Source organism: Lissotriton vulgaris, chromosome 7 (assembly GCF_964263255.1).
Source record: "Lissotriton vulgaris chromosome 7, aLisVul1.2, whole genome shotgun sequence".
NCBI classification, from domain to species: Eukaryota; Metazoa; Chordata; class Amphibia; order Caudata; family Salamandridae; genus Lissotriton; species Lissotriton vulgaris.
The window spans coordinates 910,672,513-910,696,275 of NC_141695.1; positions in this window are offsets into that span (position 1 = coordinate 910,672,513).

The window sequence follows — 23,763 nt, forward strand, 5'->3', positions numbered from 1 at the left end:
TCCACTGTATCCTCACACATTCCAGACTCAGAAATCCATCTTGCAGACGTTGCAACATACATTCTACTCATCATATTCCTAGCTGTCTGTTTAGCGGTCTCATCAGCAAAAGCATTTCCACGACCAACATCATTCGTGATTGCTCGATGAGCACTGCACTTCACAATCGCAACTTCAGTCGGCAAGGTTAGAGATTCCAACAAGTCATTAACTAGCTGACCATGTTGAATCTTAGTCCCATGGGACGTAATGAAACCTCTCTCTTTCCACAAACGGCCAAAACTATGGGCCACGCCGAACGCGTACTGACTATCTGTGAACACATTCACTCTCTTTCCCTTAGCTAAAACACACGCTCTAGTTAATGCGATCAATTCTGCAGCTTGGGCAGAATTCTGACTCACTCTTGCAGTCTCCACAATCGTACTCAAAGTCGTCACTGCGTAAGCAGCTGTCACATCACCATTCTCCAATTTAAAGCAAGACCCATCAACATACAATGTGCCATCTGGATCTGGTAACGGAGTGTCTTTAAGATCAATTCGTCCTTTTGTCTCTTCCTCGGTTCTGAAACAACAGTCATGTGGTTCCGAATCACTCGACTCCTGACTAGTCGGCAACAACGTTGCTGGATTCAATACATTGCATCTTTTGATCTGAATATGACTCGCTAGCAGTGTCAGCTCGTAGCCTGATAATCTAGCATTGGTAAGGTGCTGTGTCTTGGTTCGATTCATGAGTGTATCCACAGCATGAGGAACCATAACCACTAGCATGTTGTTCATCACCAAACCAGCAGATTGTCGAATGGAAGCTGCAGCCGCTGCTGTAGCTCTCAAGCAACTAGGCAACGCTCTGGCTACCGGATCTAATGTTGATGAAAAATACGCACAACGGTTTTGTTTGTCACCAAATCTTTGCGTCAGAACACTCAACGCGCAACCTTCTCTCTCGTGAACATAGAGCGTAAATGGCTTGCTGTAGTCGGGTGTACCCAATACAGGAGCTGAACACAATGCATTTCGTAACTCAGAAAATCTCTGCTGACATTCGGCAGACCATGGCACCGGACTCGGAACACCTTTCCCAGTCAAGGCCACCAATGGTTTTGCCAAAAGAGAAAAATTTGGGATCCATTGCCTACAGTATGAGGTAATACCTAAAAAGGCACGTACTTCTCTCTGTGTGCTAGGAACATTCATCTGCGTAATTGCTTTTATTCTCTCTGGGGTCAACTTTCTTCCCTCCTTTGACAAGAGATGACCTAGGTAGGTCACTTCTTGACAACAGTATTGCATTTTCGAAGGTGACACCTTGTGATTCAGACTAGACAAATGATGCAATAAGGAAATTGTAGCTGCTTTGCAAGTTTCCTTGTCATCGGCTGCTACTAGAAGATCATCGACATATTGCACTAAAGCAGAACCAGGAGGAAGTACAAAGGAATCTAACTGACTTTTTAATGCCTGACTGTAAATGGACGGGCTCTCACAATAGCCTTGTGGAGCACGTTTAAACCTGAAGCTTCGGCCTCCTAGAGAGAAGCTGAAAATATCTCTGCTTTCCTCGGCTATCGGAATGCTGAAAAAGGCATTCTTCAAGTCGATAACTGAAAACCATGTGGCTGTAGCAGGAATCAACGTTAACAATGCAGTGATGTCTGGAACCACAGGAAACTGTGGAATCACAATTTTGTTAACCTCTCTAAGATCGATTACAAATCTATAGACTGGAGGCTTTGAAGGATCAGTGCGTTTCAGAATTGGCAATACAGGACTGTTACAGACATTTCCTCTAGTTTCTTCTACTACGTCTTTCTTGATCAAATCTTGCACAATCAATAAAAGCGCACGTTCACCTTCACTAGAGATCTTATATTGTGGGATTCGTGGAAATTTGACATTCGCTTTCAAAGTTACTACATATGGTGGAATTTCTAAAAGACCTACATCGTTAGGACCAGTCGCCCAAAGAGTATCAGGGAGAGAACGCAGCTCTGGTGGGAGCGCATCCATCGACAAGTACATCGGAGAGATGATTCTCTTACCCAATGTAAGCTGTACTCCTGCCGGAGAACAGTACAATGTCGCGTACAGGCGTTTTAACAAGTCTAAACCAAGCAGATTTTCATTACAACCGGTCGTCAAAATCAAGGGTGCTTTCAATTGACGGGGTCCAACAGAAATAGACAAAGGACCAGATACGGGGTTGTAAACAGGGGCGCATGAAAAACCTACAGAAACATTTGTTAAGCCAGACAAAGGTGCGCCAGGGAGTTTCGCATGTATGATAGAACTTTTTGCTGCACCAGTATCCAACAGAAACGGTTCGACTACACCTGATGTTGCTACTGCGACATAAGGCCCACTCTGATCTACTGGAACTGATACTACTCCCTCTCTTTGTCCATGGCTGTCCTAGTACTCATTTTGCTGAAATTCCTCACTAACTTCACAGTAGTCTTCAACGTGATACTGTTGAGATCTATTTTGTTGGGCAGACTGTCCATTTCGCTGATCAAAATAATTAGAAGGGCGATCATTTGTTTGTGGAGGCATAGCACCTCGTCCTCGACCTCTAGAATTTTGCATAGAACCACCACGACCTCTCTGAGCTGCTGCAGCATTATTTTGTGCTAATACTGGACACTCATTTTTATAGTGACCTTCCTTCTTGCAGTAAGCACACTGATTCCACTGATATTGCGGTCTCTGAGAACCATAATCTGTCCTCTGATATGACCCTTGCTGTGTGTTAGTCTGATTCGTGCGAGGCGGATATGCTTGTTGCAAAAGAACTTTAGTTTTTAAATCTTTCGTTTTCTTATCTGACTTTTCCTTCTCCTCTTTATCCCTATTTTCATAATACTGGGCAGTTGCAAGTATTTGCGCAGTCGTAGAGACAGCCCACGCACTTTCAGAATCTTTCAATTTATTACTGAGCTCTGGTAATAGATTGTGCACAAATTTATCCACAAATAATCTCTGTCCTCCTTCCGCGCTCATATCCTGACCACTGTGATCTACGAAAGTTTCTTCAAACCTTGTGAAAAAGTCGGAGACACTTTCGTCCTTCTTCTGCCTGCATGCGGACAACTTGTCCCAGTTAATGCGCAATGCTGGCATCAGAGTCTTCATTAAATCGATTATTCTTCCGGGCAAATCAGCAATTAGAGGTTCGGGTTTGGAACCACCTATTTGTTGACCATCTGCTGCTATTATAGCTGCCCAATCACCACCTAGGGCAACTGGGTGATTTTCTTTACGAATTTTAGCCCAAATTGGTTGAGGTACTACATTGCCAAATAACATGTCAATGTCTGCTAAATTCATTACACAAGCTTCAACTGGCTGCGCTAACTCTTTGTAGTATCCGGCTGGATTCTTACGTGGATCTGGCAAGGCCTGTTTCACTGCTAACACTTCGGCTCGCTTCCACGGAATGTGTATCCACACTCTCTGGAATTGGGCCGGAGCGGCAGCAATACCACGGACCGCATCGGCTTGTACAGCTTCGCGCCAAATTGGAGGAACTTCCCTCATAGGATATTGTCGATTCTGCTTCGTACTGCGGTTTTTTCTAACTCTCTTGGTGAACGAAGGGAAGGGTCGAATCTAAAATCTAAAATTAATTTCATTGCTTCTTTTATCTCCTGACCAACTATCATACCTGCAGCAAATTTCTGTTGAACCTGGATTAATTCATCCGGTACCTGTTCAGATTCGCTCTCTTCCCATTCTTCACGTAAAAGGGAACACATGACATCAAACACATAACGTTGTGTTGGTTCCTTCCATTGCATAAATGTATCTAATACATCTCGCACACTATACCTCCCAACTTTCGAAATCCACCTAAGGGCAGTGGAGTCTAATATTCCACGTTCTTCACTACTAGGAAGCTGACTACGTCTCTGAACGGAGTCAGAGGCAGGACTCTTAATCAAGGTTTTGTAAAAGGGAGATAGAATATTAGTGACAGAATCAGTGATTCTCCGACGAACAGAAAGCGGAGTCATATAGCTTGCAGAAGTTTGAAGAAGAGTAGTAGTCGGGACAGAAGAGACAGCGACAGTAGGGGTAGTAGGCAAAGTAGCTTGTGAAACAACAGGTATGAGCGGTACAGGCATAGGCAAAGGAGCCGGCAACCCTGGAAGAGGGGGTGCCGGAGGAACATTAATATTGACCACAGGAAGTACAGGAGCTTGATTCAGGGGAGCAGGAGCAGGAATACCAGGCTGTCCAGCAACCGGTAATTGAACATTCGGTAAAGGTGGAGCTGTAGCACCCTGTGCATACGGTGGGGGTGACCGTCACAAGTAAGACAACAGGGGATCCTTTTCGGGGTCCTCTACTATCTTAGCTGTACTCGATGGCAAGGCAGGATAGCACTTGTCTATCGCTAGATTACGCTCTCTATTAGCCACCTCCATCGCTTTCTCAGACTCGTTGAGTTGCAGCTGCTTGGCAGACTGTTCTAAAGTCAACTCTTGCTCTTTCTGTTCTCTCTTTAACTTTTTAGTTTCTCTCTGTTTGGATTTTTTTCGCCAATAACGGAAAGAATCAAATATTGCCGGCCGGGCTTTCTTCTTAAACAATTTCATTTCCAAATTATCAAGAATTTCGGGTTCAAAACTACCATGCAGTGGCCAACTAAGGACACCGTCTTTCTCTGTATATCGGATCCATACCTCATTATAAGATATAGGACCCACACCAAACTTACAATACAAATCATAGAGAGGAGTTCCAATCGGAGGAACCAGACATGAGTCCTCCAACCGGGAATCACTGTTGCAACCAAAACACCACAACATACAATTTTTCCGACTTACCATTTTATAATTCGGAACACAGAACAAACACAAACACAAACAAAAGGTGCGCACTCGAACCAAGAACTTAGGCCTACCAAAGCGAACAAATGTATCGATACCCAAACTAAACCAAATGATTATCATAACTAGAACAACCAGTGATAATCTTACTAAACCAAACCAAACCATGAACTAAAAGGATTATCCAAACAGGAGCAAACCCTTACGAAGTAACCAACTAGCAACCACTTAATACTTAACTGAGGCACTGAAGACGTCACCAAGGAGAAACCCATCACGTCTCGCCGTACTAAGGTCTGCACCTCGGGTCCAAGACAGGGCGACAGTCAAGGCAGCGGACCACTGCAGCCGTCCGAACGGGAACCCTCGTGGAAGAGAACGTCGGGCCACTTTTGCGATATGCCGGGATCGATGAAGTGGGGCGCCTCCCTCGGGAATCTTCACACGAAGCTTCTCGAACTCTTCAGGCTTTTGGACCGGTACCGAATGACGTCGCCCCACGTGGGGTGCCAATTGGAGTTCTGGACTTTTTGGTTCCGTCCAGAGGTGTCAGGGATAACACCCGAAGACCCCGGAGTTCTACCTGTCTCGGTGCACAAATGAACAGAAACACGGGCTTCTCGATGGTGGCGTCAAAGACCAAAGGTTTATTACTGCAGGGACACAGAAGTCACAGAAACTACACACGGGCAGTATCTAGGAGCCTGTTCGATTTGTACAAAGTGGGTTGCTCCTTAAATACTAAATTTTCGGCTTGGGGCAAATTCTTTACATGCTAGTACATTTCTAAACCTTTGTGTCCTAAACAATAAATATTTGGCGTTACACAGGAATCGTCAACAATATCTGATGTCAAAACATTACGAACGAGGGGTTCCCACTGTTCCATCATAATCCTATGTCAACTTTTCATTCAAGAGCCGGACCGCCTCATCGTAAATTTCGTTACCTCCCCCTAATAAAGGCCCAGAAGGAAAGGAGCAGAGCCAGGTGCAGAAGATAGAAAAGCAGGATAAGAGATGTTTGTGGGTCGTAAATGGGCAAGGCTACCAGCTTCGGCCGCCTAATCATGATCAGGCCAGCGAACACGAGAACCAGTATAGCAGGACTGGCCTCAGGCAGAGGAGACAGCTTCTGTCGAGTCATGCGGCCATGGCGTTTTCTGTCCTAAGGTGCACGTGTCACTAGCAAGGTGAATCGCCGGCTAAAGCTTACGTGTCCTTAAGTGAAAGAGGTCACTGCGTGTCCATTGACTATGTGAGGGCAAGCACACAAAATGGCTGCCGTAATCTAAGATGGATGCCATGGGTAAACCAGTAATGTGTTCATAACAGGAGTGCTCTTGCTCGTAGCATAGCGAAAACACCAGGATATGCTAAATGGATCATTTGCGGTTCACTGATACCAAAATTATGAATTTACGACAATGTTGAAAACACGGGTTCAAATCGTCACATAACCTCAGGGGGAGCTGTACAGCTGCAGAGAACAGGCCATGGTGGGGGCTGGGTAAACAAACTGGGCTTCAAAGAGAGCAGGACAGTAAGGATTGCCAGCCAGGCCTACCCCCTCTTGCTGTATCCCCAGCCAGATGAGAACCTCAGGAATGGAATTTGCAGGAGGTCTGGAAGGGGAGTGTTGAGGGAAATGAGCCACACCAATAAGTTGGCTAGTCATATCTTACTCCGAAGGAGAGAAATTCTCCATCTTGATTTTTATGGTTTAAATCTCTTTATTGAAGTTCGTGTAAACAAGAACACAGGACCTCAATCTCGTCATCAGACAATGCAGTATAAACTCCAGCTCAAAGGAAACAGTCTAGCTCTGTAGTGACTAGGAATTAATCAGCAATATAGGTCTCACAGAACACCCCAAACAAATCAACAGAACCCACCCCCACCCACCCCCTCTGTCCACAAATCAAAAAGGGAAAAAATCCCACCAGGGGAAAGGGGAAAGAGTGACAAATCAGCAGAGGATGGCTTACTGCCCGCGGCCGGGCTTTTTGTGTACTTTCGGGATTGGGGTATCTGCCAGTTGTAGGAGGCGTAGATATTTGGGGCAACTCAGTTCCCGAAACTCACCCGTGAGTAGAGTCAGGAAAGGCCTCCACAGTTCCGGGAATTCCCCCCCCCCTCGTCCTGCCAGCACAAGGGACAGACCTCTCTGTGATTTTAGGGGATACATCAAGGTGTTGGGCAACCCCAGTAGGATATAGGATGGGAACCGGGGTAGTTGGATGTCTAAGTGCGCATCTATCTCGTCCAATATTGTGCACCAGTAGCCCTGTAGTCGGTCGCAGCTCCAAAGTAAGTGTTCCAATGTGCCTAGCTCCCCGCACTCTCTCCAACAGCGGTCGCTGATGCGGGGGTCAAATTGGTGGAAGCGTTCGGGTGTATGGTACCAGTAGGTGGCCACTTTAGTCAGGGTTTTAGTGAGGCCTGCATGACACGCGGAGTGTCTCGCTCTATAGTAAATGCCGCGCCATTCCTTGGGAGTAAGAGCTCTCCCTATTTCCTTCTCCCACCGACATCTGCCTGCATTGTATGTATGAAAGTTTGTGACGAGTAGGTGTTGGTATAAGTCTGAAATCAGTTTTTTATCAGATGTGCGCGTGACTAACCACTTCTCGTATGCGGTGAGGTGACGCTGCGCCCCTGGTCTAATCTGTGGGTGAAGTGCCCAATGCAGAACTTGCATATCGGGTAGCCTGTCCCTCTCTGGGATGCCGTATTCCTCCTCAATTTGGTGAAATGAGAGGATGCCATCTAGGTTAAAAAGATGCCCCAAGGACCTGCAGGGGGAGTGCTGCCATGCCTTGAATGCCATTGGATCGAGGCCCGGGGTGAAATCAGGATTGGCAAACAATGGCGTCAGGGTGGAAGGAAAGGAGGGTAACTCGTGTTTGGTGGAGACCCGATCCCATACCTCCATGACAGTGCCAGTAATGTGGGATGCATATAAATTGTGTGGCCGGTGGTGTTTAGGTAGGAAAGGGATCCCCTGTAAGGGCATACCCGCCACTGCCTAGTCCTGGAAGAGCCAGTTTTTGCCCGATTCCAGCTGGTGCCATTCTACCAGGCATCGGATCTGGGCCGCACAGAAGTAGGGTTGTAAGTCGGTTATCCCCACTCCCCCCTGCTCGGGCGGGAGGACCGCAATGGCCTGTTTAAAACGTGGGCGCCGGCCCTGCCAGATGAAACGCGCCAATTCTGACTGCGTCTGCTGGATCCAGCCAGTCGGAGGACGCAGGGGAAGGGTTTGGAAGAGGTACAATGTCTGTGGCAGGAGAGTCATTTGGGTGGCCGCAATCCTGCCCAGCCAAGAGAGGGAGTGGCGCTTCCATCTCTGAACCTCGCAGCGAAGTTGCGTGTGGAGTCTAGCGTAGTTCGCTTCTATGGTAGCCGGGATGGTGGGACCCAAGAGTACCCCCAGATATGGGACCGTGGAGTTGGACCACTGCAGTGGGTGTTCTTCTTGCACCGTGGCCACTTCTCGGCCGACAGAGAGTTGATTAAGTGCGACAGACTTTTCTGTGTTGATTTTGAACCCGGAGGCCCGCGCAAAGCTGTGCATTTCGATAAACAGCGTTCGAAGCGATTGGACTGGGTCCGTGAGGGAAAGTAAAATATAATCCGTGTAAAGGCTGATCTTGTGTGTGTCCCCTCTAAATTTGAATCCCTTGATGAATGCATGTTGCCGGATTCTTTGTGCGAAAGGCTCCATATATAGAGCAAAGAGGATGGGGGAAAGGGGGCACCCCTGTCTGGTCCCCAATCGGGAAGCGGGAGGACGTATGTCCATTGACACGCACCCCTGCATTGTGCTACCTATAGCAGTTCAAGATACGAGTAAAAAAGACGTCCCCTAAACCGAAGCGATGTAGGACCTGTTCAAGATAGGGCCAGTGAACCCTATCGAAGGCCTTTTCGGCATCAATTGCTAGCAGCATACAGTCTTGTCTCGTGCGTGACCCCGCCTCGATTAGATGGATGACCCACCTAGTGTTGTCACTTGTTTGGCGCTGGGGTATAAAGCCGGCCTGGTCTGGTTCCACCAGTTGTGGCATATAGGGTGCTAGCCGTCCTGCTAAAATACTGGTGTATAATTTAAAGTCAATGTTTAAGAGTGAGATCGGTCGGTATGAGCTACAGCGGGTTGCGTCCTTACCTGGTTTTGGTATGACCGTGATTGCGGCTTCCAAAAGTTCTGCAGGTATTGCGCCAGGTTGGGCGAAGGAATTAAAAGGTCTCGCGACAGGGGAGCCACCTGATGGCAGAACGTTATATAGAAGACCGCCGGGTACCCATCGGGCCGGGGGACTTACCAAGTTTCAGACGTGAGATAGCGGATACCACCTCCTCCAGGCCGATGGCTCTGTCAAAGAACGCTGCCTGAGCAGCGTTCAGAGAGGGAAGGTGTGCGCCCTGCAAATATTCCAGGCTTGCTTGCGGATCAAGAGTTTCGCCTGTATAGAGGGATTCATAGAACGCCCGAAAGGCCTCTGCTATTTCCCTTTCTTTAGAGACCAAATCACCTTGGGTGGTAAGTATGGTCTGAACCCCTTGCCTCTGGTGCTGCACCCGCAGCTTGTTCGCAAGCAGCCGACTGCATCTATCCCTCCCGGCGTAATAGGCATGTCTAAGGGGGAGGGCCGCATATTTTGCCCTGTCTTGATCCAATGCTGCTAGCATTTTCCTCTCTGGACAAAGTTGGCGCCAGGCCAATGCCGCCCCCGTACGCTGGTGCTTTTGCTCCAGCTCGGCAATTGTCTGTGTGATCTCCGCTCGCGTCTGCGCTCGCTCTTTGTTATTGGCTGTGGCAATTGATATGAATTCGCCCCGTAGAACTGCCTTAAGGGCCGCCCATTGTGTGGCCCGCGAGGTCTCCGCATTGTCATTGTGAGTTAAGAAGTGGGTGATGGCGGACTTAATCCGGTCTACTGTCGATGGTGTGTGTAAGAGGGATTCCCGAAGACGCTAGTGTCGCTGTGGTGTCGATGCGGCTGGGATTGAGAAGAAAGCCACCACAGGGGAATGGTCCGATAATGAATTTGGGAGAATGTCTACGTCGGTCGCTCGCTGCACCATTGGGGAGGAACAAAGAAAGTAATCGAGTCTGGCATAGGTCTTGTGGGCCCCCGAGTAATATGTGTAAGCCGTGCTACGTGGATGCAGATGTCTCCAAAGGTCAATGAGGTCCAGGTCTTGAAGGTGTGCATGTCCTGCCTTAGAGAGAGCCCCCACCTGCCCTGACCTTTGACAAGAACGGTCTGATGTGTTATGAAAAACTAGGTTGAGGTCACCCCCCAGCAGTAGGTGTCGCTCCGTGTTAGCTGTAGCTGCCGCTAGCGCTTTCTGAAGGAATGCCTCCTGACACTCATTAGGTACGTATACAGAGCCCACTATTAGCATCTGGTCTGCTGCGAGGAACCGGTATACCAGCAATCTCCCTTTTATTTCTGCCTCGCGGTGGAGTACTTTGCCCGGGAATGTTCTAGACACCAGTATTACCACCCCTGCTGTTTTCTTGGAGGAGGACGAGAATAGTTGTGTTGGGAAAGACCGAGATTTAAGGCAGTGTTGGTCCTTAGTTAGCAGATGAGTGTCTTGGAGGAGGCAGAGATCTGCTGTGGAGTGCTTTAAAAGGGACAGCAGAGCTTGTCGTTTTATGGAATTGTTTAGTCCTCGCACATTAAGTGAAAGGATCTTAAGCCCTGAGTGTGTCATCCGCCCATTAGCATTGCTTCAAACACCCGGTGAGGTTTAAGTAAGATGAGCCAGCAAAAAGGTGGACAGAAGGGTGCCCCCCAGGAACAAAAAAGGAAGGACAGAGGGGTGCCCACCCCCCAAACAAACCCCCTCCCACAGAACAGCCAGAACTCCCCCCTCCCTGGAACCCACTTACCCCCTTCAACCCCCTCCTCCCTCGCCCCCTCCCCTCCGCCTCCCATCCCAACCAAGAAGTCCCGTATTCAGGTAAGTGTATCAAGTCTGTCAAGGATCGCCCCCCCCCAACCCCAACCATTCCCCCCTGCCCGACCCCCCCTTCACCAACCCCTACTTGAAGTCCAAAATTGCAAACCATAGTCTCAGACCCGTCACACACAGTTCAGGCCAGTAGTAGTAAAAAGTGGAGGAGTGTGTGGCAGTGGCGACCCCGTTGGCCCCTGTCCTGTCCCCCCTCAGCCACGTGTTTTGGCGGTGCGAATATACATCCAGTGCTTGCTGCATCAAGTCCCAACCGTTGTATCCTTGGACACTTTCTGTTTAGACGCCGCCTGTTCCTGCACCATAGTCGTTGGGTCTGGCTTCAGGTTGCTTCTGGGTGAGCGTTGGCGGCCCACACGTTGCCATCCACTCCGGGAAGACTGGGAGGATTTCGTCTGCGATAGCTGCGTTGATGTCCCTTCCGCCTTCGAACCCTCCTCTAGGTCGATGCCCAGCAAATCACATGTCTCTCGCAGGGACCGAAGCTGTTGTAGGGACCTCTTCCATTTAAAGATGAGCCCTAAGGGGTGGTCCCAAGAGTAAGGAACCCCATTGTCTCGTAGGAAGGTTGTGGTCACCTTAAAGGTCTTCTTCTTTTGTAGTGTAATAGCTGAAAGGTCCTGGTATAACGCCACGGAGTGACCTTGGAATCTGAGGGTTTGCTTCTGGGCCGCCTCCCTCAGGATACACTCCTTTAGAGGGAAGTCGGGCAGGAAAGCCAAGATGTCAGGAGGGGGGCAGGCACCCGGCGCGCCAGGCCCACTCTATGTGCCCTATCTATGCAGATCTCAAAATCGTCTGGCTCCCCCAAGATCTCCCGAAACAACTTCTGCAGGTAGTTGGTGATATTGCCTCCCTCTGATTTGACCCTTATGTTGTTGTGTCGGGAGCGGTTCTCGAGGTCCTCAGCGTGCGCCTGTAGATCGGTCTGTTGCTCATGGAGACGGATGACCTCTTGTAGGAATTCTACTTCCTCACTCCTAGTGTGGTCTGCTTCTTCCATTGCCGCCACTTGCTCCCCCAATCCGTCCATGTCGCGACGCAACTCTCTGTGCTCCTCTGCCATGTCCTGTTTGAGTGTTTGGAAGTCCTCCCTCAGGGAGTTAAACAGGGACTCCAGGAAGGCTTTGGTGATGGGAGCCCCTCCATCTTACTGCCCCGGGGGGTCATTAGCTGTTACTGGTGGCGTTGGGCTCTTCTCTCCTTTAGGGTTGCCTTTGGTTAACATGTCGGTAATGGTGCGACCGCCTCTGCGATATGTGGTCACCATGGTGCTTACTCTGCCTGTTCCTCAATTGCCACGCAGGTCGGTCCGCACAGGTAGAGGGCCCTCTGTTGAATGCAGATCCACGGGGCACACCAGGAGCTCGAGCCGCGAAGTAGGCTTTCCCCAATGTAGGCCCCCCGTGCAGATCAGGGTCTGAGCGAGCGTTACCTCAAAGGCCTCGGTGGGAGTATGGGTTGTGTGCTATGGGGACACTGTGACCAGCTCCAGCCACTGTCCGATATTGCAGTCAGCACCGTGGCTCCAGGGCTTCCCCGGGCCATAAACACGTGGCCCCCTGATGTAGTTCTCCTCGCACTCTCCTCTATGGCTAACCACTGTGTGCGCTAGGTAGTTCTCGCTGGCTTCTGCTCCCCAGATCTTCAGTCGCTAGGATGGGCCCTGGCTTCGTAGGGTCATGCAGGTGCTTGTGCTCCGGTGTCCCAAGGAGGCGAGGCCCCCGCTCACCCCTCCTCCCATCGACGCACCTCTCAAATGCAGGTGCAGCCCGCCGGTTAGGCCGCGCTAGGCCCCACACCAGGGGCTCGAGTCAAAGGCCTCTGTGGGGGGATGGGTTGTGTGCTATGGGGACACTGTGCCCTGCCTTGGCCACACTCCGATATTACAGTCAGCACCGCGCTCCTGGGCACCCTGGGCCATAACCATGTTGCCCCTGATGTCGCTCTCCTCGCACTCTCTTCTATGGCCAACCACAGTATGCGTTGGGTAGCTCTTGCTTGCTCCAGCTCCCTAGATCTCCACTCGCTAGCACGGGCCCTGGCTTCGTAGGGTCGTGCAGGTGCTTGAGCTCCGGTGTCCCAAGGAGGCAAGGCCCCCGCTCACCCCCCTCACACCGCCGCTCCTCTCAAATGCGGGTGCAGCCCGCAGGTTAGGCCGCGCTAGGCCCCACGCCTGGGCACGAGTTACACTCTCCCGCACTCCACCTCTGCCACCTCTGGCCCAGCACGCGCTCCCCAACTCCGGGGCCGCACAATGCACTGCAGTCAGTACTTCGCTGCCCGCCGGATGCTCAATTTGTGACTCTGCTGCTGGCCTGCCGGGCAGAGCGCCAGTGCACCGCTGCACCGCACTCTGCGCTAGGCCCCGATCCTGGGCCTTGATTTCTGCTCTACCCGGCTAGCCCTGCCGATTTCTCGTGTCGAGTGCCTCGCTCGTCGCTGCCCACGCCGGGGACCACCGGCTCTCTAGCTCGCCACCGGCCCTGAAGGCGGTGCCGGACGGCAGTTCGGTAGGGCACAATCACCCGCTGAGCCGTGTCAGGCAGGGCCGGCCGCAGTCACTCGACGGGCTCGGCCGCCATGTTCTCGTAGTCCGGGTGTGCTCTGTGCAGGGCACCGGGGCAGCTGCCAGAAGTCTCGCCGCAGCAGGGCAAAGTGTAGATCAATTAGGGGGTTTAAGATGCCTATTTAAGGGAGCCAAGGGGGTCCAGGACGAGGAGCCTCGCGAACAGACGTCCTCTCAGGCCGCCATCTTGGCTACGCCCCCGCCATCTTGAATTTTAGCGTACATTGCTTTGGGGGACAGGAATGTGCCACTCTTTGGAGGGAGCTGTCATGCTTTAAGGTGGTGCCCTTTTCCCGATTAGGCAGGGGTGCCTCCCTACTTGTCATTGCAGAACATTGCATAAATAAGCATAGCAACTCAGATCTGCTGCCTGAAACTACAAGGAGAAGAAGGACTGCCCTACCAGAGCCCTGGTCTGAACCTCAAAGGATTAGACTCTAAAGGACTGCTCCCGCTGCATACTTGGAACTACAGCCCTGAGGACTTTGCATTGCTTCAAAAACAATTACGGAGTGGACTACCTGAAAGTAACAAGTTAAGAGAGCTCACCTGCACCATCTCTCCCACAAAGTCCCCAGCCTGGAGTGAGTCCTGTGGACTTTTAAGGATTTGCCTAGGTGCATTGTGAAAAATTCTTGTCCCAAATTTCCAAGAACCATCTCAGTGCTTATAGACCCTTGGAATTGTGTTTTGGACACTTTGAACCCCAAAGAAGAACTTCAGGAAGAAGGTTCGGAAGTTTGAAGCAGCTTTTGGAAAAAGCACCAAAGGTGACCAACCCGTCGATCAGACTCAAGCCGCCGACATCGAACCACGACCCGGCCTAGATTTCAGGTTCATCCCGCTGAAACCTCTGGAGCTCACAACTTCCAGGATTTCACTGAGGCCTCGCATTGAGCCAAGCTGCCATTATCAACTCTAATCCTGACCTGAGGAGGACCCTTGCTCGACAATGAGAGAAAATCTTTCAGAATTGTTTCTAAGTTCGAATGTAAAATTTTGACAGGGCCCTCCTGCTTAGTGTATCTGACCAGAGATTCATCGCGGTCAGCCTCAAACTTTGACTTTGTTCTGGTCAAGCATGACCAGATGTTCCAAGTTGGTGCTATATGTTTTTAAGCACTAGACAGTGCTTATTCTTTAAAAATGTGTATCTCTGGTTCCCTCCATTTAGATTTTTGACATTTTGGTATCATGCTAATCATAAAGATATTTCCTATTTTTATAAATTGTGTGTGGATTTTTTGTGTGTTGTGTCTTCCTTATTTAATAGCTTATTTATTCCCATGAGGAGCAGGGTCAAGACTCATTTGCATATAGCCTGGTCCAAACTGAGGTTGGATGGTGGGCAAAAAACAATGGATTGGGATGCGACCCTAAGTGACTGTCAGTAGCTGAGATTGATTCAAGCATTCCCTCCTTCCTTGTTGTTTATGCATTTTCTACGCTAAGTGTCCAGGGTATGCCCAGACGTGGTTCCTGGGCTTATTGCGCCATTTGAACCAAGCTATACCTGGCAGAAGAGCCCTAATTGGGGCGAAACTGGCCCTAGGGTGCTTGTGTTCCGGTTCAGGCAGGAGCTAGCCTGGCAGGGTCAAGACTGACTTGCATTTTGGTTTGGTCCAAACTGAGGTGTCATGGTGGAAAAAAACAAAGGTTTTGTATGCCACCCCAAGCGTTTGCCGGTAGCTGAGATTAATTCAAGCATTCCATTCATCAACTTCCTGTTGTTGCAGTTGATGCCCTAAATGCAATGGGTATGCCCAGACATGGGTCCCCTGCTCATTGTCCCACTGGAACCAAGCCATACCTGGCTGAATAACCCATGATAAGTGCAAAACTGGTCCTAGGCTGCTTTTATACCAGTTCAGGGAGGAACTGGCTCGGAAGATTGGGCTGGACAGCGTCCATTGGAGCTGGGTCAGGACTAATTTACATATGGGTGGGCTGAAACTGGCATGGCATGATGGGGAAAAACTATGGATTGGAATGCAACCTGAGCAATTGCGAGTGCCTGAGATTAATTCAAGCAATTCATCCATCACCTTTTTGTTTTTGGGTCTATTTTGGAGCCTGTACAACAAGAGAATAAATCTAATGAGGATGACCTGATTGCGGCCTTCTTAGATAGGAGAATACCAGTGGTTGTACTGTCATTGCAGTGGGGCAATGAGAATAGAGCTGTTTTTAGGTTTCGCCTGGGGCACGGAGCAACTAGCTCCGCCCCCAGGAGAAATCTTTTGTTTTGCAGTATGGGGGACTTGAATCCGCCCCTTCTTCATTGGCTAGCTCCATAAATGGAGGCTAGCCATTGGAAGATGGATCTGTCCGTCAAGGCCGGACCAGATTCGTGGGCGTTCCCGAGATTTTTTCCATCTCCGCCTCCGCGATGTCCTCATTGCGGCGGTGGGCGGAGTTTCGTTTTTTTTTTTTAGGGTTTGTTTTTGTCATTCCATGCCAACCACGGCCGCCGGAGGAAGCCCAGGTGAGTGCTTGTTTTTAAATCTTGCCTTCCCGCCCCCTCCTCCCCCTCACCGTGTGTCCGTTCCGCCCCCCTCCCAGTGTGTCCGTTCCGCCCGCCTCCCCATTTGCCCGTTTCCGCCCCCCCCTCCCCTTTCACTGAAAGTGATTTGTTTCTGGAGCTCGGGTCAGATGCGCTGTCCATTCCCGCCCCCCTCCCGCTGTCTGTGTGTCTGTTCCCACCCCCCCTCCCGCTGTCCGTGTCTCGGCTCCCGCCCCCCTCCCGCTGTCTGTGTCTCGGCACCAGTGACAGTGAAAGTGATTTGTTTCTGGAGCTCGGGTCAGATGTGGAGCGGCCGGGACCGGTAGGATGCGGGCGGCGGTTTAGTAAGGCCTGTGTGGCTTGTTTTTAAAATTATTGAATGCCCCCTTTGGGGCACAGCCAGCTTCCTCTTCGTATTTGCTAGGGCAGGGCCCGCCCCGTTTGTGATGTCAGGGGTATCCCCGGTGACATCACGAAAGGGGCGGGCCCTGCCCTAGCAGTCACGACGAAGGAGCTCCCTGGTCCCCTGCAGCCGCCGCCATCGGGATCCACGTGGGATCCGAGGAAATGCCATTTTCTGCCCCCCAGAGCACAGCCATGGGTAAGCGGGCTCTGGGGGGGCTTCAATGTAAACTTCATTTTTAAAAAAACATCGGGTCCGCGAGCCATCACCCAGCAGATCATGCCGCACAATCCCCGGAGCCCCACAGGGCCCACAGCGGGCTCTGGGGGCTTTATTTTTATTATCAATAAAGGGGCTTCGATCACCAAACGGCCACAAAAACCCAGAGCCTCTGAGCACCTTAAAACCACAGCGTGCTCATGGGCCCTTTCGACCCCCACGCAAATGCACAAACCCCCAGGGCACCACGCCTGAAAGCGCTCTCTGGAAGCCTCTATTTTTTTATAAATACAAGGTTCCTCGAGCCCCCCCAGCCACCAAGCCTGCACAAGCCCCTGAGTTACGCACTTGGACCTCGGACTCTGGGGACCTTTGATTTTTATAAAAAATGAGGGGACCTCGAGCCCCCAACACGTACCTAAGGCCTCTAGATTACAACGGCTGGAAGCGGACTCTGGGACGCACCTTCCCTAGGGCGCAGGAGCCCCCCAGAGTGACTCTGTGGGGCTTCCTATTTAATTATTACAACAGGGGCTTCCCGCTCCAAGCCTCACAAAGCCCCAGAAACCTCCCGGATCGCCTTGACCTCTGGGCTGCCCCTGCATAATCGCCCCTACCTCATGCGCCCCAGAGCAGCGCCTTCAACAAGCGTTCTCTGAGGGTTTCTATTTTTATTAAAAAAATGAACGGACCCTGACACCCAAGACATCTCCCGGACCACAGATGGATCTTGTGGCTCGAACTCAGATACAGCAGCCCTTAACAACTTTTGGTCTCTGCCCCCACACCAGGCACCTGCTCACACCGCTGCACCCAGAGCACATTCCTTGGAGCATCGACACCCTTCCCGCAAGCACTGCACTACGGACATAAACCCCTGGTTGAACAACATGCGCTAGAACCGGCGCCACAGTGAGCCTGATCTCCTACCTGGACACTAGGCCCTGGGTTTTCAGAACCCTAGAACGCTGGTGCAACACCCTCCTTAAGAACCCATGACCTGCCCAGGACATCAGACTGGTGAGTACAAAACTGCATTATTAAGTTTTACCGACGTGGGATTGGTTTTCTGTCACTTTTTTCATTTCAGTATTACAGGGGAAAGCCAGAGGTTGTTGCAGGCCTGTTATTGATGTTTTGTGATGGTGAGTTCTTTGATGCAAAATATCACTCTTCCTGAAAAAGTATATTGGCGTGGAGCAGAGAAAGGAACGAGAAACATGTCTATATAATCTGTATAATTTTGGTTGACTGTTGTGATGTGGGATTGTTGGAACATACCTTCCAGAAGCCATCGTCAAGCTGTTGAGATTACTATTTTTTCACGTGTCTGCCATCTGAACTATTGGTACTCACTTCTGCCCTCGCTGTGGACAGTTGCTAACAGTGTAGACCAACCATGTCCTTTGATTGCCAGCACATTCCATTCGTGCTCTGCACTCTTCAGTTATTTACAGAGTCTGGCACAGGGACTTATCTTTGACGTTCTAGTTTTAAAAGTCCCCAACAAAGTTGCTCTGAAAAGCTCATGCCTTACATTAAACCTTTTCAAGCCCTTTGGTTGTAAACGGTACAGCAGCTTCGTGTTGATTTCTGATGGTTACTCTGTTAAAGAAGCTATTCGTTACTTTACATGTCAGGTTTTCCACGGGGATATGTATTGAAAGTAACCATTGTTAATATTTTGCTTCATTAAATAATTTGACAGGTTGGATTTTTTCTACTCCATTGTTTGCACCACTAAGAGAAATGTCATAAATAGGCTGTATTTAGAGTGTGTTTCTGCTCTCTTGTTGACAGTCATTAGAATGAGTAATGAGACTCCTTAGCTCAGCTGTCTTTTGAAGGCAAATGATCCTTCGTGGTTTACCCCGGACAGCATGAATCCTCTGTGTCATGTGGTTAGTCTCACTTCTATACTCGTTAGTCTAAGGTCTCGACTTCTGCTGATGGTCTTAAGAACGTAATACAGATGCTTTAAGGCACAACCATGAGAATGAATTGTGTCTTTTGTATGTAGGAAAAACCTTTACTATTGGATAAGTAATAAATACAATTTTCATCCATTACACATTTCACTTTTATCACACAAGCTTATCTGCTTCGAGTAAAGTGTACAGGGTGTGTGTTCACTTGCTGTAAGGAAATGCGGTTATTTCGGAAATATCACATTTAACTTCCTTTCCAGGCCAGTTTACAAATATAGCTAAAGCAAACCTGTACTATCAAGGCCAAGCTTGAATTGTACAATCCAAACACAAACAACCCAGGGCCGTTTTGTCATTGTGACATGACCTGACCGGCTGGCTGTGTGTGTGTGCTGCTGGCTGTGTGTGTGTGTGTGTGCAGCTGGCTGTGTGTGTGCGGCTGGCTGTGTGTGTGTGTGTGTGCGGCTGGCTGTGTGTGTGTGTGTGTGTGCGGCTGGCTGTGTGTGTGAGTGTGCGGCTGGCTGTGTGTGTGTGTGCGGCTGGCTGTGTGTGTACGGCTGGCTGTGTGTGTGTGTGCGGCTGGCTGTGTGTGTGTGTGCGGCTGGCTGCGTGTGTGTGTGTGCGGCTGGCTGTGTGTGTGTGTGCGGCTGGCTGTGTGTGTGTGTGCGGCTGGCTGTGTGTGTGTGCGTGGCTGGCTCTGTGTGTGTGTGGCTGGCTCTGTGTGTGTGTGTGTGTGCGGCTGGCTCTGTGTGTGTGTGTGTGCCTTTGTGTGCGTGTGTGTGTGTGTGTGTGGCTCTGTGTGTATGTGTGGGTGCAAATGCAATAGGTCTCACATTTGCCAGAGATTAAGCTAATGGCAATGTAAATGACAATGCCATTTGTTTATTTGTTTTCAAAACCAACACATAAATACAAATTTTGTCATTTACAATGCCAATAGCTCTAACTTTTCCAAAGGCGAAACCATTGCATTGTAAATGCTTGTTTGAAGTTGTTGTGGATTACAGTGTAGAAATGTTTCTGCCACAAATCTATCCAGGATGCCTTCGTTGGGATATCAGCTGCTGCTGGCACCACACCCAGTTATGGATGGCAAATGACAGATTATATTTGTTTTGACAGCCTCTGAAGTTGCTAAATATTCAGAATTTCTCAGCCACTGGCTTGTGGTGAGGTTGGAGCCACAGCTTCGCTGCAGCATGCTGATTTAGGCGAAGATGTTGGCACTATGGACCAACGTTGCAGGTACACTGTATTTTTTTGGGACTGAGGCTCATGGGCCTGTACAGGCAGGGCACAATACCAAGAATTTCCAATTGCTGTGTTTTCAGAAGAGCCCAAGATAAAGAGTACTGTTTATGTTTTTTAAAGGACACCGGTTGTGTTTTTTTTACTAGCTCTAACTAGTCAATGAGAACGGAACTGTTACTAACTATGCTTGCTACTATTCCATTCCCAGTCAGTGGCTAGGTAGTTTTACTCTACCCGTTAACATGAAGATAGAGCAATTATTTTAGTGACTGATGTGCCTTTTAAGCTTTCTTGGAGACATGGTCACACAGTCATGCACAAAAATACAGCCACTTGACAATTTACTTCTCATCATAGCAATAAATCACAGCCACTCACCACAGGCCCACACATTCTGACACCACATCGTGGAATGGCTAAACGTGATCCACAACCACCTCAGAGACTACTGCCCTCATCCTGCGACCTCGCTCCGCCAAGAAACCTGGGGTCTTTCCTCAGTAATTGTAATTGTAATGTTATCCTTGTATTCACCCATCCCTCCTGTACCCAGCACCCCCTCCCCCCAATGCACAGTACTCTTGTGATATCCTGCCTATTGTATGACTCTGTGACTCTGTAAAGCGCTCTGATACCCTAACAGGTCAAGTTTGTGTTCTATAAAACACTAACATAAAATAAAATAAAATAAATAACTACACTGCTCCACCCCTTACATAACATCTGTATTTGTAAAGCGCACGTTCTCCCAAGGGTATCGTGGCGTTGAATATCAGATGTGCATTGTTACCCAACGACACTCATTTTACCGACCTCAGATGGATAAAAGGCTGACTTGTACCTGTGACCTTGAGCTCGAACACAAGCTCCTATAGCGGACGAATTAGTCAATTAAGCCCCCAGACCTGGCCCCTGGGCACCCTACTCACCAACTACTGTGAAGCCACACTTCATTACCTTGGCTCCCTCTAGTTCATTATTCCTGCTGTTGACCACACATGCCACTAAGCCATGCCGGCTTATAAATGGACCACTTCTGGCAAAAACTTCTTAACTTGACCATTTCTAAGAAATAAACATTTTATGCCAGTCAATTACACCTCCTGACATAAACACACACATTGTACAAGAATATCAGTCATGGGCCTACCCTGTGCTTATGTCCCATTCACCTTTTCCCTTTTTGAGGTGCCTGATGGGTTCCAAACATCCATGCTGGGTTCCACTGTAAACGAAGTTTACTTGAAAATGGTGTAATAAAATAGTCTGCATTCGCCCTCACCTTGGAAAGAGGCCAAGCATCCCTGCCTGCTTTGTGATGAGTTATTGCCAGGTTAAAGGCTTGTGATGGTGTCAATATTGGAAGATAGGTGATTGTGTTATAAAGCCCCCTCTGCCGTCGTGCATTAGCCGTGTGATCCATCTCCCTTGACACGGCCTCCCCCGCCTGCCACCTTATATTCTAACCACATTCCTTAGGCTTTGGATAAGTGGCAAATTGCTAATCTAATTTCTCGCTAACTCTGTTAGGAGACGCATTGAAGGAGACCAGCCCCTGGGCCCCCCGCCCTCCCCGTGCCTGGGGAACCTGGCTCAGCTCATTATCGGAAGAGGTGGGGGGGATTCCACAGGGGTCATCATATATCGGGCAGCACAGGGATAGTTTGGAATGGGTATGACACAGCAGGGCGTGTTTATCTTTCCACAGAGCAGACGTGGATGCCACATCTCTGCTCCTTTAAGAGCAGGCCTCCTTCAATGGACATCATGGCAAGAGCACATTTTTCAGGCCACACGTTGTCCCCTCCAGGCGCCAGTCATACTGAGCTGTCCTGCATAAACGTTGCTCTTGTCACAAATGCGGCGCAGTTTCTCCCGCTAGCATCTGAGCAAACTATCCATTCGGTGGTCGATAAAACAGCAAATATAATTACAGCGAGGCCGAATGAGACGTGGGAGCAACTATTCAGGGCTCGAATCAACTTTCGCCCCTCTCACTGTCATAGAGTCATGGGCCCGAGGTCCGCAAGCCGTGATAGGAACCTCACAGACACGGAGGGGCATATTATCAAGGAGGTTTATCTCCGCTTTTTTGGCTTTAAAAGCCAAGAAAGCGGAGATAAAATTATCTCCCTATTACCTAGCTGTCGCTAACACCAGTTAGCGACAGCTAGTTGGAGATAGCGACCATCTTGGGCCCCACTTTGCATATCAGTGATATTTATCACTAATGACATGCAAAGTGGGCGTGCCAAGATATTAGCGACTGGAAACAGTTGCTAACATCGCTATCTCCTATTACCAACTTTTGGAGATATTTTCGCTAAGCGCGAATATCTCCAAAAGCTAACACCTGCCTGAGCAGTTCTTAGCCATGTTATCCAACGGGAGGTGGATTACATGGCTAAGAGCATTAGCTCGGTAATGCATGAATATCGCTGACTTTTCAGCGATATTCATGCATTGCGGCCGATTTTTATCGAATTTGCGATAAACCTTGGTAATACCAAGGTTTATCTGCGACAGAAATCGCCGCAGCTCAGCGGTAAATTTTTATCTCTAACCAAGCAATAGCGATAATTATCGCTATTGCTTGGTAATATGCCCCGTAGATATTGTGTACGTGTACGCAACTCATGACACTTGTTTTGGATGGGTGTGGAGTGTGGATTAAAGACCAGCCCTCAAAGGATGGTACAGTTGTACATGCTGAAACTATAGAACAAGTCCAGCAGGACTCTACATCCCTCCCAAACTTTATTATTTAAAAAAAGATGATTCTAACCTGTGAGAAAGAATAAATAAAAGAAAAAAACATCACTGAGTCTCTTCAGGCAGTTCCTAGGACAGGGTGAGTGGACAGGTGCAGCTGGGAGCACTCGGCATCACAGCACGTATCTGTAGTTTAGCCAGAAGACTCTGGGCACGAAAACAATGTGGATGGAGTCTAGATCCCTAGAACGCATGTTCGATGTTGTTCAGGTCCGCCGGCTCTCATGGTGTTAAGCTTGATACAAACAGTTCAAAATGGGGGAGTGCGTCAAGAGCAGTGGTAGAGTCTGCTGCAGAGATTTACTTTGAGGTGACTTGGCTCTGCAAAGGACTGGGATGACATTGATGATAGTTTGATGTCTTCCTCTGAGGTCTTGGTGCCTCCCGATACCTGTGGTGGAGCAGCTACAGACTCATCTCCAGTAGCGGTCGGCAGTAGGTGTTTCTATAGGGCGGTGACGTGGGCAGGAGGAGGGGCAGGGTGGGGGGAAATAATGTATGGATTACGGAGTTTTACAGGTAAGTAAACATTTAAATACATAAAACGAATTTCGTTGCGCACACTGCATCACCAAATGTGATGCAGTGCGCGCAACGAAATTCGTTTTATGTATTTAAATGTTTACTTACCTGTAAAACTCCGTAATCCATACATTATTTCCCCCCACCCTGCCCCTCCTCCTGCCCACGTCACCGCCCTATAGAAACACCTACTGCCGACCGCTACTGCTCATCTCTCATGGCAGGCCTCACACAGGAATCCCTTTGAGCACTTTATTGGGATCACTGACATAATATCGACAGACAAAATTCCGACCTACCAAAATATCGAGGTAAAAATATAGAATGCCAGAATATTGACTGCCTATCTAGAAACAGGTATTGTATTGTATTGTATTGTAATTGCATTTATATAGCGCTTACTACCCCTGACGAGGCGTCGAAGCGCTTTTTCGGCGGGTAGCACGCTACTCCGGGACCCACAGAGAAATTAGTGTTGAATTAGTATAGTGAAACATGCAAGTACATTTTAAGTGGTGGATAGGTTAATCAGTTATTTGGATTTGGAATGATAGCAGAAGGATAGAGTAGGACAAAGGTTTGTATTTATTTATCGCTCGCTTGTAGACGCATGCTATTCAGGGAGCCTATAGAGGATTAGTGGTGAATTAATATGGTGAAATATGAGGTAGTTTCAGTGGTGGATATTAGTCTGTTACTTGGAGTGAGAAGGATAGCGGATGGATAAAAGGGGAAGAAAGATTTGCATTCATATAGCACTTGTTACCCC